General features: G+C 41.6%; 1 protein-coding gene across 2 annotated transcripts in view; it reads left to right on the plus strand.

Moving 5' to 3' along the window:
• Positions 1 to 16,271, plus strand: part of XPO6 (exportin 6) — a 102,857-nt gene that overhangs the window by 12,508 nt on the left and 74,078 nt on the right. The gene's annotated exons all lie outside the window — the stretch shown is intronic.

The following is a 16,271-nucleotide window of genomic DNA, read 5'->3' on the forward strand; positions in this document are numbered from 1 at the left end:
GCAGAGCCTGACTTGGGACTTGATCTCATGATCACGAGATCATGACCTGAGCCGAAATCAAGAGTTGGACGCTCAACCGACTGAGTCACCCAGGTGCCCCAAGTGTGAATTATTTTTTTTATCATTTTGCCCTAGAACTTGGTATGCCTGCCTTAAGGTATTTAGCTAATTCCCTGATGTTAGCTATTTTAGATTTCTAGTGTTTGCTTCTAATACTGCAGTGAACATGTTGAATATATCTTTGTCCATTTTGTGAAATTGTAGGATAAATCTCTAGAAGAATTGTGGGGCAAACAGTAAGTGTATTTAAAAATTGTGGTAGATAGTGCTAGTCCTGCAAAAAGATTCTGTCAGTTTCTATTCTCATTAATGGGTACTTCCTATTTCCCTGCCTTCTGGCCGACCATTACAGCTTTTTAATGTGAAGAGTGAAAATGGCACATCAGACACATCATATGCGAGCCTTTCTTTAGTTGTGAGTGAAGTGGAACATCTTTGATATTTTATTGCCATATGTATTTTTTCCCACTTCTGCTGACCACTCCTGGCCTCCTGAACTTTGTACATTTTTCTATTGGGTCAGTCAACAATTTTTTTAAAAAAATATAATTTGGCTGAATTTTAGAATCGATAAAGTTATGTTTGGAATGGCTTGCACATTTGGTTGATGAATCTCATGCAGCTGATTTTATTCAGGATAAGAACGCTAACATTTCATGTATACTTATATTGTGGACTTGACTAAGGTGATTGTCTTAGTGATGGGACTGTGTAACCTGATTGTTTTCTAAACTTTTATCTGATGATCCATGTGGCTAAGACTTACATTCTTCCCCACTTGGCTTTGTGTTTGTCATAACATCACGTAAAAACAGGTTGAATCGTGGGAAGCAACTCCATTGCCAGAAAGCTGCGGAGCTCACCTTGGTGAAGTGACTTTTCTGGTAATCGTCTGTTAACTGGGTTGATGAGCCAGAATGTTAATTTAGAATGCTAAAGGATATATGAAGTAATTTCATAAGGGAGTTTACCAGTCATGCATAGTGTGTCTCTGATTTTATTTTCTCCTGAAACTCTCCTAATGGCAGAGAGCGCCTACACCTGGTTAAAGGAAGGCACCTGTCCTGGGGCTGTAGGTCAGAGCATCTCTCTGTAAATCTGACATTTCTTGAAACTCTTGGGTCGTACCTTAATTTACATTTATTGTTTAAAAATCAATATATATTCTTTCTTCCTCTCTTCCCTCTTCCCTTTCTGCCCTCCCCAGTCTTCACAAGCAAATTAAAGGCTCAGGCCCATATGTTATCTTTGGGGGACACCGAGTGGCCTTGATCTCGTTTTACTGTGGGGGTGACTGGCCCATGTTTCCAGACCTTTGGGGGCAGACCTACTTGGCTGAGAAGAGCTGAAAAATCCCATCCTGGTGTAATCGTAACTGAGAGTTCTAATGAAGAGAAGATACTTGAAGGCTTTTAAAGACCTCGAAGAAATATCAGAAAACATTTTGAGAAAAAGAATACCCCTTTATACCTTGACAATGAACAGATCGAAAGTGAAAGGGCTTTGAGTGGACCACTTTTATCGGCACATACTCCTTGACATTTAACACTTGTGGTCTTGATTGCCAGTGACCTTCAGAGCCTTTGAGAAATCATTTGTTATTTTAAAAAGGTTGCTTGCAGTGTCTAGAACAAGTCACTTGGCTAGTGAGTGGGTCCAGCCGACCTCCTAGCTCAGTGCAACCTGGGGGTTCTTTACCATTTTGGGTTGTGACTTGGGAATTATAAAAGTCTTCATTACTTTATGGAAGATAATCCCCCAAAGAAATTCAACTACTGGAACTGGTGATACAAATGAAAAGATGAGGAAATTAAAGTTCTTAGTGAGGAAATAGAAGTCATGGATAAATTCAAGAGTAGAATGTTAAGTTTGGTGACTTGGATTCACCATGCCTGAGGTGTAGAAAGAAGGGAAAGCAGTTCCTAATACTGGAGGAGTGCTGGGCTACTGCAAATATTACTGATGATGGAGGGAAAGTTGAAAAGACTTTTAACTTGAGAGGCGCCTGGGTGGCTCACTCAGTTGAGCGTCAGACTCTGGTTTCGGCTTAGGTTATGATCTTGTGGTTGTGGTATCGAGCCCTGCATTGGGCTCTGTGCTCAGTGTGGAGTCTGCTTCAGATTCTTACTCCCGCTCCCTCTGTCCCTCCCCGCTCATGTGTGCTCTCTCTCTCTCTCTGATGAATAAATAAAATCTTAAAAAAAAAAAGACTTTTAACTTGTGGTATGAAGTCTATGCATGGATACGTGTGTATGTGTTTTTTTTTTTTTTTTTTTTTAAGATTGTATTAGAGCAGGAGCGGGGTTGTGGGGGAGAGGGAAATGGGAGAGGGAGAGGCAGACTCCCCACTGAGCAGGCAGCCCAGTGTGGGGCTGGATCCCAGGTCCTGAGATCAGGACCTGAGCTGAAGGCAGACCCTTAACAGACTGAGCCACCCAGGCGCCCCTATGTGTGTGATTTGTAATTCCTTCCCAAAATGGAAAGTTAGGAGGTGGAGGAAGCATTGTTGGTGAATTTGAGGGCTTGCGTGCAATAGAGTTTCAAAATAATTGGGGACAAATCTGGTCTACAGTTATTGAATGTGAGGATGGAAAGTGTGAAGAGAAGTTCTAGAAGTTTATAACTTCTGGAAGTTTCTAACTCTGGATGAGATGTGCATGTCAGCAAATGATTCCTGTGCTGGAGGATAAGTGCAGAAATAAAGCCTTGTAAGAGGTACAACTGTACTAAAAAAAAAAAAAAAGCCTGGCCAAATTGGAGAGCTGTATCAGGGAAGGCTTCACAGAGGAGGTGACACCTTGGTTGGGTTTCAGAGCAGAAATAGGAAGTCACAAGGCAAAGAATTTGGGGCTTGAGGTGGAGAAGCAGAAGGCCCATTTTTGGGCAGATGGAGCCACAGATACACACGGAAGAGTGGTCAGTTCTTTTTTTTTTTTTTTAAAGATTTTATTTATTTATTTGAGAGAGAGAGAATGAGAGAGAGCAAGCACATGAGAGGGGGGAGGGTCAGAGGGAGAAGCAGACTCCCTGCCGAGCAGGGAGCCCGATGCGGGACTCGATCCAGGGACTTCAGGATCATGACCTGAGCCGAAGGCAGTCGCTTAACCAACTGAGCCACCCAGGTGCCCGAGTGGTCAGTTCTTGACGACGAAAGCTTTGAAATGCTGAAGAGCGAGCCGTCTACTAGGCAGCCCCGGTGATTTCTGTGAAGGCATCCACTCCAGAAAAGGCTTTTATTTAATTCATGACAAAAGGAGCCTTGTGCTTCTATCCAGCCCAGGAAATTATTCATCTACATTCCACATTCTGTTTTGAGAGAAAGACAAAGTAAGTGATCTTTCAAGGATTTATGTATTTAAGTTAAACATCTTATTTTGAAGTACTTTTAGACCTGCAGAGGAGTTGCACAAATAGCACAGGGGGTTCCTGCATCCTCTTCTCCCATGGGGATTTAGTTTTAAAAAAGTGACTAAAAAAAGTAGTCAAGCCTTCGAAGATTTGTGGCCAGCGAGTTAGCTCAGTTTCTGTGGCTGCTTTATTCTCCTGCCGTTCGGTATTGAAGTAGGTGCTGATGCTGTCATGGTCTTCTCTGCCACCTCTTGATTTTGCCTAGTTACTTTTTTCCCTAATGGGAAAAAGTATTTTGAACTCTGTAGACTATTGTTATAAGTACAAAACAGACAGGAGCTCACCGTCCTCTGATTCAGCTTCTTGGATTTTGTTTCCTTCTAGTCTTTTTTCCTGTTTACTTTTTAAATGTGGCTGAGATCACACTGTAAATGCACTTTTTTCCTTCTGCTTTTTCCATGTAACATTATAGTATAAGTGGTTTTCCAGATCATCAAATACTTAATAAATATTTACAGTGGCTGTGTAATATTGCATTGCATGGATTCTTGGGCAGTTAGGTTGTTCCATTTTTTTTGCCATTGTAAATAATAATGTGATTAATGTTTTTGCAAAGAGCTTTTTCTGTATTTCAGAAAATTGCCTTAGGCTAGATTCCCAGAAGGACCCAAGGGTATGAAGATTTTTTAATAAGCCTTTTATCTTATTTTTATTTTATTTTTTAAAGATTTTATTTTTTGACAGAGACAGAGACAGCGAGAGAGGGAACACAAGCAGGGGGAGTGGGAGAGGGAGAAGCAGGCTTCCCGCTGAGCAAGGAGCCCGATGCGGGGCTTGATCCCAGGACCCCGGGATCATGACCTGAGCCAAAGGCAGATGCCTAACGACTGAACCACTCAGGTGCCCCTAAACCTTTTATTTTTTTTAAGATTTTATTTATTTGACAGAGAGAGGCACAGCGAGAGAGGGAACACAAACAGGGGGAGTGGGAGAGGGAGAAGCAGGCTTCCTACCGAGCAGGGAGCCCGATGTGGGGCTCGATCCCAGGACCCTGAGATCATGACCTGAACCGAAGGCAGACGCTTAACTACTGAGCCACCCAGGCGCCCCTAAACCTTTTATTTTAAAATAGTTTTAGATTTAGTATGAACATTTTTAAGGTACGTCATCACATATTTTTCAGAAAGTTTATATGAGTTTATTCTTCCCACTGGCTGTAGATAATACACCCCTCAGCATTGGGTAGTCTTAAGAAAATTGTTGCAAATTTAATAGATTAAAAAAATGGCTTCATTCTTCCGTAATATCTTTTGGGGGGGGGGTGGTAGGAAAAGTTATCACCAACTTAGATTTTATTTTTGTCTGTTTTTTTTTTATTTTTTATTTTTTGGTAGCTACGTCCTCCCCTATTTTTGTCTCTTTATAGGATTTATAGGTTATAGGTTCATATTGTTTACTATTTACTTAATCATGCTTATACTTTAATATATTAGAAATGGTGCCTTAACGTATTCCGCCCCCCCCCCCCAGTCAAGGGTTGTTTTTTGTGTGTGTGTGTGTGGTAAAATAAACATAAAATTTACCTTTTTTTTTTTTTAATTATTTATTTGTCAGAGAGAGAGAGCACAAGCAGGGAGAGCAAGCAGAGCAGGCAGAGGGAGAAGCAGACTCCCCGCGGAGCAGGGAGCCCGATGGGGGACTTGATCCCAGAGTCCTGGGATCATGACCTGAGCCGAAGGCAGACGCTTAATGACTGAGCCACCCAGGCGTCCCTACCATTTTCAAATGTGCAGTTCAGTAAGATTACAGTAGGTACATTCACCATGTTGCTCCTCTGTCCTCATTACTGGCTTGCTGCGCGTTTGAGGGGTTGTTATCTGCACCCCGGGTGGGAGCAGTATTGGAGCACATTCTTCTGAGCTCTGTCTTCCCCTTCTCATTCTTTCCTTACTCCTGATTTATTGATGAGGGGTGCATTGGGAAGAGCCCAACACCATTGGCCCTTACCTCCCAGGTGTGAGGTCACTGTGTCAGAACACTGCCTAGCTCTGTCCTTGGACTTCTCTCACCTGCTTATCTTCAAGAGAAGTTTGTCTCCCGCCGTGTCCTGCCTTCCTATTGTTGCTGGGCTTGGCTGGTCAGTTCAGGATGGGGAGGCGGCATTGCAGCTTTGCCAGTTGTGAAGAGGACATTGGACTTTGATCTACACTTGATTGCTTGAGACTCTGTAGCAATTGGATAGAACCTGGAAAGCAGAAAGGAAGTGATTATGCTCCTTCAAAACCCAACAGTCTGTAATACGGCCTGGAGTTTTTTGCCAAAATGAAATAAATGTTATTTTAACTGGTATTTAAAATGCCAGTGCTGTCTCGGGATAATTCAGGATGAAGGTAGCAAGGGTTTTACAAAACTTGCTCTTAAGCAGTTGCAGGTAGTAAGAGCAGCTGATGTGAAACCCTTTATGTATGAGCTGTAGTGTTGATTGGGATTTTAGATTTGCAGCATGCGTTTATAGTGCTCTATCAACTTCACATTCATTCCCTGATTTCATGCCCTGCAAGGTAACGCCGGCTCACTCATCATCCTCATAGCCCTACAACTCTGTGTCTTTCTTTAAGGGGTAGAGGAGCTGCCGCTGGGAGAGGGCTCTGGTGGCCCTGCTCAGGGCCTTCACCTCACCAATAGCTGGTTGACTGGGCAGGATACTCTCTCTGAGCTTCGTTTTCCTTCTCTGAAAGTGAGGTTGGACTTGCTGATCTCTGGGGTTTGTATTTCTCTCTTAAGATTCTGTGGTCCTGTCTTGGGATTTCTTGATAGCATGCCTTGTGTTAATGTGCTCAGTATCTCTTGCGTTTAATTGACTAGGCATGCAGATATAAATATTCATCTTCCTGGGAGAAGTACCTGGGAAAACGCAGCAGATGGAATCGTGAAGAACAAGCCTATTTTGGGCTCTATTACTTACTTATCTTAGTTTCTTGCAGCATAACTATTCTTATCATTCGCTTTTTTGATTGTGTAATTAAAGCCTTCCACTGTAATATAAATAAATAAGCATGTAACTTACATGTATTTTAGCTCCTGGTGGGAAATGCTTGTTGCCCAACCAGCAGATGCAAAATTTTTAATGCCGAGGCTACGTACTATCCTCTTCAAAAACAGCGTGATAGTAAACCTGGCATGTGAGAGAACGGTCAGGCTCCTCTTGCCTGTTGTATCCTTGTCTCACTTTCTCTTGCCTCTTTACCCAGCCAGCTTGGAGCAGTGAGGAGCAAAGTGGGAGGGTACCAATCTGACAGAAGTTTTAAAAAACTTTTTTTTTTTTTTAAAGATTTTATTTATTTATTTGACAGAGCACAAGTAGGCAGAGTGGCAGGCAGAGGGAGAGGGAGAAGCAGACTCTCCACTGAGCAGGGAACTGGACATGGGGCCCGATCCCAGGACCCCAGGATCATGACCTGAGCTGAAGGCAGCCGCTTAACCGACTGAGCCACCCAGGCGCCCCTAAAAAACTTTTTGTTTGGAAATAATTTGAAGCTGACAGAAAGATTGCAAGGAATGAGTGAGTAGTAGCAAGAACACTCTCATACCCTTTACCCAGACTCCGCTATTGTTAACATTTTGCCCTGTTTGCCTTATTATTTGCACCTTTTCTATGTATATATATGCACATCCATATATAAATGTATGCACAAGTAGTGTTTTTTTCTGAACTGTTGGAGAGGAAGTCGCCTACATTCTGGCCCATTGACCCTATGTAGTGTATTTTCTCACAGGGATGTTCTCTACAAAGCCATAGTGCAGTTATCAGCCTCCGTTAATATAACATTGATTCAGGACTTTTATCTGATCTACTGTCAGTATCCAGTTTTGTCCTTTGGCCCAATTCTGTCCTTCATAGCACTTTTTCCCCTTCAGCACAGGATCTAGCCTTAGAATCAAGTGTAGCATTTACTTGTCATGACTCTTTAATCTTCTTTAGATTTGTTTTAAATTTTTGAAACCAGGGCTCCTGTCCAGTGGTAGCTAATTGGTTCTTCTTGTTTTTATGTACTGTCCCGTATAGTACATGGATAGGTTTTCCCAGCATAAAACATACTGTCCTCTGTGTACAAGATGTTTCCTCTAATTGGTCCCTGGGGCGGGGGGGGGGGGGCAGAAAATGCTGCCTCGACTTTATCACCACAGGGGGACCAGTTGGACTTTCTGGCCCAGATGCCTGGCACTTAACCCTGTTTCTACCTCCTAGTCCTCAGCAGTAAACAGACCCCTTTTTTTTAATGGAAGAGTCAGAGAATTTGACCCAAACCCAAGAAATACTGTGCAAACCCAAGAAATACTGGGAGGTATTTTTTGCCATTGGTCAGCTTGATGGTAGTTTTAGACTAAAGCAGGAAAGTGCCTTTTAATGATTAGAATTGTTTAGATGTGGCTAAAGTACATGTTTTAATCAGATATTAATCTGATCATGCATCAGTATCTGCATGATGATACTGTACAAAGTTATATCCATGGTTACTCCCAAAGGGTACGTACTTTCAGGGTTATGCTGTAGGCAAGACAACAAGCAGCCCTTCTGAGACAAATGCATAACTTCAATCATTCGTTCCAGACACGCATTCCTGGAGTCAGGGTAAGTGCTTCTGCCCTGGCCTTGCTTTCCCAGAACATGGCGTGTGTCCATTTCTTTCCTGCAGTAGAAAACGTTCTTTCCTGTAACTTCACAGAATTTTTGGAGTTACTTCACTGTACATCTGGAGCCCTAGACGACCCCTCTGCTTGGCCTTGCCTCTACTTCTCTATTAGACAGGCTAAGGGACACCTGGACACGGGAGTGGATGCGACGGAGTTGGGAGGCTTGGCTTGCTGCTCACTAGCTGCGTGCACGTGAGCAAGGCACACGGCACCCTGGGTTTCAGGGCCTGCCCTTCTGAGTGCTGGACTTCCAAGGTCCAACTGGTTTCGACACAGTTTGTTTTTAGAGAAGTGAAGTGAGATTTCTACTGAATCATGATGTGTGGTTTTTTTTCTTTATTTTTTTTTTTTAAGGTTAGTGTCTGCCATTTGAGACCCACAGAACAGAGACAGGAAGGTGGGAGAAGACCTGTGAATGGTGCCCTCCTGACTGGGGCTTCCTCTCCAGGCTTTCCTGCTTTCTAGTGTTTTGAGCCTGAGCCGGGTGACATCAGGGGGGCCACATAGATGTCACATTGATTCTCATCATGCCTTCTTTTATCTTTGTATTTCGTCTCATGCTTGTACGCCGGCCTGAGGGCCAGGGGGAATTCTTTGCTCATCTGTTTTCTTTGCCATGAAGAGAGTAGTGGAGAAAGAGGGTTCTTTTGAGTTTGAACACCCACGATAATCCTGTTAGCTTCCCAGGAAGTTTATATGAGATTGAATGTCTTTGCTGATGGCATCTGTTGTAATAACATCAGGTATGCTTTGCATACTTTTCAGCCTTGGTCAGTAGCTAGTACAGAATCACTTTTCTCAGAAATCTTCTTTATATATAGGCGGATGCAGTAAAAACACTGTTCTGGGTATGGCACAGGAATGTTTGAAAGGGACTCTGGGATGCTAGTCTTCATTTTTTTAGGTTTGGTGTCAAGGAGGCCATGAACCTAAATATAGGAGGCTCATATGATTTACCTCCTTATAGGATAGGCGGAACGTGGCTCCTGGAAAAGGTGCCAAAAAGCTTGATAAAAGCTTCTTTGAAAAAGAGCTATTTTTTTCCCCAGCATTGATTTTGTAAAAAGGTTAAGCTTTATTTTTTTATTTTATTTTTTATTATTTTTTTTAAAATAGGCTCCACGCCTAGAAGAGAGTCCAACGTGAGGTTTGACCTCAGGACCCTGAGATCAAGACCTGAGCTGAAATCAAGAGTCAGATGCTTAACTGACTGAGCCACCCAGGTGCCCCAAAGGTTATGCTTCAGAGGGGGTGTTTTAGAGGCAATTAGATAAAACATAACAAATTTTAGTCAGGGTTTGGGAAACTTGTCATATAGGTGCCTTAAGGGACAAAGCACCATTTATCCACCTTCAGTCTCAGTGTTTTTTAAGATAAATTGTTAGCAGTCTCCTGGTTTTTCTTTTTTGTTTTTGTTTTTAATGTTTATTGATTGAGTGCTTGTGAGCAAAGGTCATTGTGGTCAGAGGCCCTAAAGGGGGAAATTTAAATAGTCACATATATCTTATCTCTGGAGGGACTACCAGTATTCCTGAGAAACTAAAAGTGGTACTCTCTTCTTGTTCCTTTTTCTCTCCTGAATTTGGACTAAACTATCTGGATGTGGTAGAAAGTACAGATGTGTTAGGCAGAGTCTCTTTCCAGGCACTTGATGTTCTGGTTAAGGAGAGAGGCCTAGTACCGATGAAGTGTTTGTTAACACTTACAGGTGGGGCTTTTGGCCCTTACTTTATTCCTGACATTGTGTTCACTGTGTGCTTTACACAGATTATTTAATCCTTAGAACAATCCCCATGTGTTGGGTTCTCTTATCCCCAGTTGGGCACAAAAGGAAAAAAAGTGACGGATTAAATAACTAGGCCGAGGTTGAGGTGCATTTGGAGTCAAGCCCAAGGAGCCCAAGCCCAGGGCCTGTGCTCTTTCATCAGGCCATGCTGAACTGACCAGAGAACAGGGCCACGGGCAAAACTGTGGTACTGATTCCATGACAGAGGCCCGAGATACAAAGAAAGGAGCCATGCTGTAAACTTTGGTTTTGTGAAAAATTTCATGAAGGTAGAACTATGAAGTGCAGACCCAGGAGCAAATGCAGGATGGGAATAGACATTTGCTTGGGAGACCATGGGTGTTCATACTGGAGTGATGGCTTCTTGTGGTGAGTGATGGTGAATCAGGCATGCTTTCCTTCTCTTTTCATCTTAGTAAACTTCTCTGTATTTTTCAAAACCCAAGGTATATTATCTCCTCTGCGAAGCTTTCCTTCTGTTCGTCAGACAGAGTTAGTTCCCTTTGGGCTCCTGAAACTTTTTATACATCTGTCACTACTAGACGATGTAAACCATCACAGTCTCCTTTTTTTGTTACAGGCTCTCCCCGTCTCTCCATCTCTTCCCCAGGCTACCTCCAGTTCCTTGAAGGGACGGTCTTACTCATCTTTATATCTCTGGGGCTTAATGCAGAGTCAGTTACTTAGTGAGCATTGAGCTTATTTGTGGAATGAATGCTGAGTTTCTCAGATCAGATTCAAAGGCTCTTTAAAGCTAGATTTAGAATAATTGGGGACAGAGAATCAATATTTAGAAGAATTTATCTGGTGGTGAAGCACAGATTGGATTGGAATTGGGGAAGCTGACATCAAGGTGGCCAGGTTAAGAGAAATTACAGTAATCTAGGCAGGAGGGGAATAGGGCCTGGTAGAAGTAGCGGTGAGGGAGAAGGTACAAATCTAAAAGATAGTGTAAAGCAGGAACCAGCCAGCCTGATGACCTTAGTTGTGGGCATAGAAGATACAAGGAAGAGTCCAAGATTTCAGATTACGTGATCCTTCCCCTTTCAGGTTTTTCTTGTAATTTATTAGGTGATTATGGGTGTTGGTTGACTTCTCTGTTCCTTAATAAATGAGTCAGTTGTAGATAGGTCTGTGAACTGCTGAACCGTGAGCAGCGCAATAAAAGGAGCAGATAAAGTCCGAGCAGGCACAGCTGAAAGCTCCTCCACTTCACAGATTTTAACTCTTTCTGGAACAGAAAACTTTGGTTTATTTTAGATAAGCACATAGCTTTCTGCGAGTATCTTCTGACCCAGGTTTATTTTCGATTCCTGCCCCGGGGTTTTAATTTGCTGCTGTGGTAAGCCAAGGAACTCTTGGAGAAGCATACATAGGCTTTTGGGATTGTAATCCTTTGTGTTGTTACAAATAGGTGATGGCTCCCAGCAGTCCAGGAGTCTCCCACTCAGATGTGACCTGCAGGCCCCCAGTTGCTCTCAGTAGTTGGCATTAATAGAAGAAAAAACACAACTTCTAAATTCACTATCTGCAAATACCAGCCTGAATGCTAAAAATAAGTATGACATTAGTTTTTTAAATGGTGTATGTGTATTTTCAGAAAAGTGCACAAATTGTACTGTAAAGATCATCCTTGTGTGCCTAACACTCAGATCAAGAAAATGGAATGTTACTAGTATTTCAGAATCCTTCTTCCCTACAGGTAACCACTGTTGTGATTATAACACACCACAGGTTCATTGTGCTTGTTTTTAAAATTAACATACAGTGAATAATGAAGGATGTGTTTTCGCTTCTTGTACTCAACATTGTGTTTGTGAGATTCATCCATGTTGTTGCATGTAGCAATATTTATTCATTCTTGTTGCCTTATATTCTCCTGATGAATAAACAATTTATCCATTCCACTAGTGATGGTCATTTGGGTTCTTTTGACTTTTTTGGATACTATGAATAATGGTGGTATGGACATTTGTGTACCTTTTTTTTTTGTATATGTGTACAGATTTCTGTTGGAGTTACCAAGGAGTAGAATTGCAGGATCATAAGGTATGCGTGTGTTCAGCTGCCATTGGTTATCTTTTTTAAAATTATTTTGTTTTAAATTCCAGTATAGTTAACATACAGTGTTATATTAGTTTTAGGTGTACGATACAGTGATTCAACACTTCATACATCACCCTGTGCTCATCATGGGAGGTGCACTCCTTAATCCCCATCACCTGTTTACCCATCCCTCATCCACCTCCCCTCTGGTAATCATCAGATTGTTCTCTGTAATTTAAAGAGTCAGTTTCTTGGTTTGTCGCTCTTTTTTTCCCTTTGCTCATTTTTGTTTGTTTCTTAATTCCACATGTGAAATCCTATGGTATTTGTCTTTCTCAGACGACTTATTTCTCTTAGCATTATACTCTCTAGCTCTATCCATGTCGTTGTAAATGGCAAGATTTCATTCTTTTATGGCTGAATAATATTCCATTGTGTATATATACCACAAATCCTTTATATCCATTCATTTATCGATGGATACTTGGGCTCCTTCCATAATTCAGCTATTGTAAATAATGCTGCTATAAACATAGGGGTGCATGTATTCCTTTGAATCAGTATTTTTATATTTTTTGGGTTAATAAACATTAGTGTGATTACTGGACATAGGGTAGTTCTATTTTTAACTTTTTGAGGAACCTCCATACTGTTTTCCAAAGTGGCTGCACCAGTTTGCATTCCCACCAACAGTGCATGAGGGTTCCTTTTTCTCTAAGTCCTCACCAACACATGTTGTTCTTGTGTTGTTGGTTTTAGCCAATCTGACAGGTGTGAGGTGGTATCTCATTGTAATTTTGATTTGCATTTCTCTGATGATGAATGATGATGATGAGCATCTTTTCATGTGTCTGTTGGCCATCTGGATGTCTTCTTTGGAGAAATGAGTATTCTTGTCTTCTGCCCATTTTTTAATTGGATTGTTTGCTTTTTGGATGTCGAGTTGTATCATTTCTTTATATATTGTGGATACTAACCTTTTATCGGCTATGTCATTTGCAAATGTCTTCTTCCATTCAGCCAAATGGTTTTCTAAAGTGGTTATACCAGTGCATACTCCCACCAGCAGCACTCTATGCATGTTCCAGTTGCTCAACATCCTTACCAACACTTGTTATTGTCTTTTTAATTTTAGCCATTTTGGTGAATGGGTAAACCATCGTATTTTTAATTTGCATTTTCCTGACGACTGATGAGGTTGAGCACTTAATTTTCTGTATAGGCTTTTGAATACCTTCTTACGATGAACTATTTGCGTGTCAAAAAAAATTGAGTCATTTGTTTTTCCTCTGAGTCCTCTGTTAGTTATCCTCTGTTAGCCCATTTTGTGGCTTTCTTTTGAACTCTCTTCATTGTGCCATTTGATGAATGTTCTCATTTATCTTTTCCTTTATGTTTAGTGCTTTTATGTGTCTTATTTAAGAAGTTTTCCCCTACTCGAAGGTCATGAAGATGTTCTATATTGTCTTCTAGAAGCTTTACTATTTTATCTCTCACATTTTATATCTGCAGTTCACCTGGGATTTTTTTCATGTGAATGTGTCTTACTTGGTTTAAATTTAATCTTTTCTTTCCTTCGTTCTTCAAGATCTGCATCTTAAATCCCAAGCACAAGCTGGGAAGCAGTTGGGTGTATTTGAATCCTGAATGTGCTTTATAAATTAGTGTGGTGCTTGAATGGTCTTTGGGAATTGGAGCCTTCTCTTCCTACCACATCGTGGCATTTGGTTTTTGTTTTATGTTCTTTGTCCCTTTATTACTGGAAAGTGTAGTCTGCTGGAATATTACCACTTCCTTACTTGCCTTTAATTCCTAAACCCACAGCAATCTGGATTTTGGCTTCACTACCTGCTTGAAACCTCTGGCAAAGGTTCCAGTAGCCTCCTTGCTAGTTGGGGTGAATTCTCCAATATCCTTTGACCATTTGCAAGTCTTGAGCCTGTCTTTTACGTCTTTACATCTCTGTTCTAATTGTGTGACTTTGGCAAGGCCTTAGTCTCCTTTTTGTCTCCTGTAGACTTAACATAGTTTCATTTTTGAAATCCAGTTGGAAAAGCCTCACTAGATATGTTTGGACAAAGCCTGTAAAGCCTGAGGACATGAATCTCCAGTTTCAAAGTGGGCCTGACCACTTCTCTTTTTTTTTGTTTTGGTCTGTTTTCATTTGGTATTTGAGACCAAATACAAATGATAACAGCCATAACTATGAATTAGATAATTTTTTAGAGTTTACATAGCAGCTTTACATGGGGCACTCTGAGGTAGGTATTAGTACTTATACAGTTATCGAAGTGATTGAAAATGCAAACAGCACACTATTTGTTCTTGTTGGGAAGCACCCTACTGGGTTAGGTTTTAGAGTTTCCTTTTTCATGTAACCATCGTTTGGTGGAGAGCATCCAATCTGCGATCCTTTTGGATACTTTCATCTTTCTGCTTTTCTGCTGGAATGCTTCTTGGGTTGGAGCAGGGGAGGAGTGGATGGGACTGGGAATGGAGCTGGAATTGCATTCTTTGGAGAGATTGTCCTGAACATGCCCCAGTAGCATTTAATGCATGGCTGGTAATTGTCAAGTTCACAAACTTCTGCCTCAAGAACCAGTACAAAATAGACCTTGATGCGTTGAGTGCCTGAATGTGATGAGCTCAGGTGTTTGCTAGGAATGATTCACTACAAGAAAAAGTTGTGGAGCAGGTGGGATTTGAAAATGTGTCCTTAGTTTTCAGGGACCCATTTGGCTTCAGAGGAACTCGTTTATTTTAACTAAATAGCTGACTTAAGTTCAACAGATATCTTTCAATTTACGTTAATTTTTATTTTATTTTTTTGCCAGTAAGTTACTTGTGAGATTTCCTTTGATTCTTTCGTATCTTCCCAGAAACTTTTCTTAAAACAGTAAATCCTTTTTTCAAATGAAATGGGTATCCCAAGTCGATTTATGAAACAGACCAAAGCATTCTTTTATTTATATCATTCATTTTAGGAATTTGAATTTTCAGCATTTACATAGAAAGCGAGAACAGTGAGGATGTTCTGATCAACACAAAAACTTGAAACAGGTGAAAAAGATTGCAGGCTTCTTTTAGCCTGACATTTCAATTTCTCCATTTGAAAAAATGTGTAGTGTTTTTTTTTTTTTTAAGTAGGCTCCATGCCCAACATGGACCTCGAACTCACGACCCTGAGATCAAGAGTCACTCGCTCTACCGACTGAGCCAGCCAGGAGCCCCAAAATGTGTGGTTTTTTGTTGTTGTTGGTTTTTTTATTTTTTATTTTTTAAAGATTTTATTTATTTATTTGAGACAGAGAGAATGAGAGAGAGAGAGAGCACATGAGAGGGGGGAGGGTCAGAGGGAGAAGCAGGCTCCCTGCCGAGCAGGGAGCCTGATGCGGGACTCGATCCAGGGACTCCAGGATCATGACCTGAGCCGAAAGCAGTCACTTAACCAACTGAGCCACCCAGGCGCCCCTGTTTTTGTTTTTTTTTTTAAGATTTTATTTATTTAATAGAGAGAGAGACACACAGCAAGAGAGGGAACACAACAGGGGAAGTGGGAGAGGGAGAAGCAGGCTTCCCGTGGAGCAAGGAGCCCGATGTGGGGCTCAATCCCAGGACCCTGAGATCATGACCTGAGCCGAAGGCAGTCGCTTAACTACTGAGCCACCCAGGCACCCCAAAATGTGTAGTTTTTAATAAAACAGCTTAACTTGGAATCCAAGGATATTTTTCAGTTGAACTGATTCATTGGTTTGAAAAAAGAGTAAGATTCGAGGCCTAATCTTGATCATAAATACAAAATTCAGACAACTCCCAAGTGCTAAAGCTCTTGGGCAGTGATGCATCACTCAGCATGTCATTGTGAGTTGTCCTGGCACAGCTGTTCATATGTGACTGTAGCATCGGAGGGACAGCCGTGCCTGGCTCTGTTAGAATGCGGAGCCCCCGTGTGCTCTGCAGTGTGCTTGTTCTGCTAGTTGTCGATGGGCTGGTGCAAGCCTGACTCAGCCTCTATAATCGGTACCAGTCCTAAGTGCTGGTTTATCCACAGAGATGGCCCAGGTTCCTCAGTGTCTTCAAAAGTCAGTTACCAAGTGGAGGCCTCTGGTGATATTACAGTTGATATGTACATTTGAGTGTGGATTTGTTTTAAAATGCAGTTTTTGGAGTCTGCTCTCACTCTGGGGGCAATGGAGAGGATGTGGAGAAGGGAGGAGGGGGGGAAGGTGGGGAGACTGGAATTAAGAGATAATTAAGAAATCAGAACTGCTCTTGGCTCTTGATTATCTCTGGGTAGATAATGCCAGTGAGGATTCAGAAATGGTCTAGGAATGCT

This window comes from Mirounga leonina, unplaced genomic scaffold (genome assembly GCF_011800145.1).
Source record: "Mirounga leonina isolate KUSES-001 unplaced genomic scaffold, KU_Mleo_1.0 Mir_454, whole genome shotgun sequence".
In the NCBI taxonomy this organism is placed as follows: Eukaryota; Metazoa; Chordata; class Mammalia; order Carnivora; family Phocidae; genus Mirounga; species Mirounga leonina.